This window comes from Felis catus, chromosome B2 (genome assembly GCF_018350175.1).
Source record: "Felis catus isolate Fca126 chromosome B2, F.catus_Fca126_mat1.0, whole genome shotgun sequence".
Lineage (NCBI taxonomy): Eukaryota > Metazoa > Chordata > Mammalia > Carnivora > Felidae > Felis > Felis catus.
The window spans coordinates 32,896,821-32,901,147 of record NC_058372.1 but is presented as its reverse complement, the minus strand read 5'-3'; the positions used below and the strand labels follow the sequence as shown (position 1 = coordinate 32,901,147).

General features: G+C 54.8%; 1 long non-coding RNA gene across 1 annotated transcript; it reads left to right on the top strand.

Annotated features, from left to right (window-relative positions):
* The first annotated feature begins 2,260 nt into the window (after nucleotides 1-2,260).
* On the top strand, nucleotides 2,261-4,081 carry LOC109499633. The gene is made up of 2 exons (XR_002157009.2): nucleotides 2,261-2,693; nucleotides 3,842-4,081. It is a non-coding gene; the product is annotated as an uncharacterized LOC109499633 (long non-coding RNA).
* The last annotated feature ends 246 nt before the right edge of the window (nucleotides 4,082-4,327 follow it).

The window sequence follows — 4,327 nt, the reverse complement described above, 5'->3', positions numbered from 1 at the left end:
GGGATCAAGAGGGTAGGCATGGGGGCAGAGTAGCCTCCTGCCCCTGGATCACAGCTCCACTGCAGGTGAGGTCTTCTGATTGCATTCCCTACCCCCACCCCCATCAGAGCAGAGGGAGGCTGTTGTGTTGTTCCAGGAAGCCCAGCCTGGAGCCGGCTCCTCCAGTTCCTCCAACGGCTTTATAACCACCTAATTCCTGATACTAAATCTCTTTCCACCTAAAACATAAGGCGTGTCCCACCTCTGCTCAGAATCCTCTAACAGTTCCCATCTCAGAGTAAAAAGTCCTCATAAAGGCCCACAAGGCCCTGCAATCTGCCCCGCTCCTAACCTCATCACCTGCCTGCTGCTCCGCTTCAGTCACACCAGCCTCTGTGATGTTCCCCCGACCTGTCAGGCAAGAGCTCACCTCAGGGCCTTTGCACTTGCCATTGCCTCTGCCTGACTTGCTCTTCCCCCTAATATCCTCAGGGCTTACCCTCTCACTGCCTTCAAGTCTCTGTTCAATATTACTGTCCACGCTATGTAAAACTGCACGTTTGCCCCTGCGGTCATTCATCCACTTTACCGTGCTTTTTCCCCCATAACACTTCTCAATTTCTAACATACTGTATAACTGACTTTTCTACTTAACTGTTACCAGTAAAGATGGCATATCTGCTTCCTGTCCAGCGCTCTCTATTGGAAGGCCCGAGGATTTGATGGTTGTGTTCACAGGGGGATCCCCAGGGCCTTGCAAAGTGTTCAGACCTAAAAAAAGTATTGAATGAAGAATGATCAGCCAGAGTGATTTCTGTTATTACAGACACCAAGCCACAGGGCATTGGGTTGGGGATAGGACATCTGTCCCCAAACCTCAAGGCAGAGAAAAGGGCGAGGGACCCAGTAGATCATCATGGGAGTGACAGGGTGGCCCGGCCTGCACCTTACAAGACACCTGTTTTTTTTGTCTCACGGTGTTAAAATCATTGTACCATCGCTGTCACGTGATCTGCACAGACTCATTTCTAGCAGGCACTACCTTCTGATCTTCTAGTCTGCCAGCAATCAGGGGAAATTGTTTTTTCCCTTGGTTTCAGGTTTAGTCATCAGGAGCTGGCAGCCACCTGACAACCATCTTGGCCCTTTGGCTGGGGCGGACCGGCTGGGTTGCTTGTTGGTTGGTGGCCGGGCAGTGGTGGCGGCTCTCCAGGGTGTGCTTTGGGTGAGTGTCAGATTTAAGCTTTGCATGGGACAAAATAGTTTCCCTTTGGTCTGGGGAGCTACCTGATAATATCCAGTGCCCCAAACAGGAATGGCTGGAAGTGCACCCACTTTAAAGCTGTGTGGACTATGAAAGCCCATCCAGGTGAGCCAGTGGAAGGAAATGTTAGGACAGCGACTGCGGGCCTGTGACCCTGCTCTCTGGGGGCTGAGCTGTGTTCTGGAGTCCGGCTTGAGGCCCTGGGCTGGGTTTCTCTCCAGGCCACACGCCCTCTGGGGTTGGACGTTCATGTCAGTTTGTTCGCCAGCTCTAGTACTTGGGGACTCCAGTCCTGCACCTTTGGCCACCTGCTCTCCCCCACCTCACACCCTTTTGAGAACAGGCCCCGAGGGTTCAGGAGAATCTCTTGTGGTCTTTAACTTGTTTCTCTTGTCTCTATTCCCTGCCTGCCTTCCAAGCTGGGTGAGACTAAGTGCTGGGGCTGGGGAAGGGGAATAGTGACCCCTGAAGTCTTCAAGAGTGACTGTCCTCCACAACTTGTGGGGAGGCGCCCTCCTACCCAATGTCTGGGGTTGCATGGGTCCCCGCTGGGTCCTTCTGTCTCCGTAGCGGCACGCCACTCTAACTGGGAATGTGTCCTGGGTCCCACAGTGCTCCGTCTCCTCCAGGACCCCGTGAACCTTTCTTAGGGCTTGAGAGCGTGACTCTGGGGTCTCCATACTGGGGACGAGCGGGAGGACTGCTGCCTGCCTGATCCCAGTAGCACGTGGGATGCCTGGGCTCGGCTCAGGGCCTGGCCGGCCAGAGTCTGGAGAGAGAAAGGGAGAACAGGGTGGAGGTCGAAGGGTGGGGGCCGGGGTTGAGGAGGAGGTGGGCTAGGGGTGAGGGGAGGAGCCAACACCAGGCCGGGGATTTGTCGGAATCCTCCGGGGCTTTGTTTTGTTCTTCTCCCCACCCCCGAGCCTCGCACCAGGGCTTAAGGGGGCCTTGGCGCTCAGCACAAGTTTGGTGAATGGATGGATGAATGAGAGCCAAAGGAGCTGGGGGAGGGGCGGAGGAAGTGGGTAGCTGGGGGGAGGGGAGAGAAGCAGGCTGGGGGAGGGGAGGTAGCCACTGGCGGGAGGGCGGAGGAGGAGGGAGGCGGGCGGAGCAGGGCGAGCCTGCTGGTCTGGAATCTGGCTAGGAGATGGCGGCCGGGACGGGCCTGCCCGGCTCACCTCTCCATCACGCTGGCTTAATCCTCATTACTCCCTGCTCACCCAGCCGCCAGGCCTCTCTCCCACTCCATGAAGACCCGGGGGTCGTAGGTCTTCCTGGGCCTACTCCTTACTGAGAATTGAATGGCGCCATTCTTAGTCTTCTTACTTACTTTGTAGGAACCCAGCCGCTATGGGGTCGGTGGCCCTCTGGGGCTTGAATACCCGAATGGCCCTGGTGGACAGATGGTGAACCTGAGCTTGGACACCCTCTCCCCTTTCCCCACTCTGAGGTCTGGATGAGGAAAATACAGCGACTAGGATCTGGGCCACCTTGGAGAGTCTGGGGTGGGTCTCCAGGAGTAGAGCAGGAAGCCGGTGGGCAGAGAAAATCCAAGGGCTTGCCTCACTGGCAGCTGCCAGGGACTCCTACGGGAAGCAGCGGAGCTAGCTCAGTGTGGACAGTGCCAGGCAGGAGCTGCTGACAGCCAGGTTTCTGGGTCACCATCCAGGGTGCCCTGCCAATTCCCAGGCCTTGGGGGTGGGGTGAGGGGTGAGGGCCGTCTGCATCCCAAGCCCAGACCCTGCTGTCTCCTTTGTCTGGGTCATTTCGGGGCCTGCTCCCATCCCCCACTTCCAGCCTTGCTGGGGCCTCGGAGCCAAGGAGGAGTTGATCCTGGAACTTCCCTTGGGTTTGTGGGCCTGCTGGCCTACCTGCCCTGAAGGTGGGGTGTATAAAGGTGATCTAGAACCTTTCCCACAGCAACCCCTTGGCTTGGGTCCCTCTGTCCTCAACCCCTGCTCCTGGGCTCTGCCCACAGTTCTATGCATGTCTTTTTCTGGCAGTCTTGTCCTTGGTGGGAGGGGTTTTTGTGAGCAGGATATCTTTTGTGGGCAGAAATCCTTCTAGTTCTCAAAGAGGGAATTGACCTTTCCAGTATCATGAGGTTGGCACCTGGGGCCAGCTTAAGCGGTGGCTTGGTCCCCAGAAGTCTACAATACTTTTCTCTCAAGAGCTCTGAGTATCCATCCCACAGTGAAACTGAGGTCCAAAGAGATTAAGTATCTTGCTGTAGGAAGGGGTAGAAACGGATAAAAGGTGGAGAGAGTGGAGGTGGGGTGGGGAGCTAGGTGGCGTTTGGTGGTCACAAAGTGTTGGGGGTGTTGGGGTGTGACTCAGAGATTGGGAGCCTGTGCGCTGGCCAGTGGTATAGACAGCTGGAGGGGTGGGGACAAAAATAGCATGAGTGCTCATTACTCCTAGATAGGAGGGGGGAAATCACATCTCCATTTTGTAGATGAGGAAATTGGGGTTCAGTAAGGTCAGGTGACTTGGATTCAGAATACCTACAAGTCTCAGTTCTCTGAATCCTGCCCCTCCCCCACCCAGCTCTCCCCACCCCCTAACCTTGCTCTACTTTTTTTTTTTTGAATTCCATAGCCCTTATCTGACATCTAGACTGTGCTGCCCATTACTGTTGCCACCAGGCCCAGGTGGCAACTGAGCCCCTGAAACATGGGGGGTCCGAATTGAGATGCGCTCGAAGTGCCAAGTACTGTGGATTTCCAAGGCTTAGAACAAAACAACCCGTAGCAATACTGATTTTTTGTATGTTGATTATATGTTGACATGATACTATTTGGTCATATTGCCTTAAATGAAATATATTATTAAAGGTCATTTCATGTATTTCTTTTTTTTTTTTTAATTTTTTTTTCAACGTTTTTTATTTATTTTTGGGACAGAGAGAGACAGAGCATGAACGGGGGAGGGGCAGAGAGAGAGGGAGACACAGAATCGGAAACAGGCTCCAGGCTCTGAGCCATCAGCCCAGAGCCCGACGTGGGGCTCGAACTCATGGACCGCGAGATCGTGACCTGGCTGAAGTTGGACGCTTAACCGACTGCGCCACCCAGGCGCCCCAAA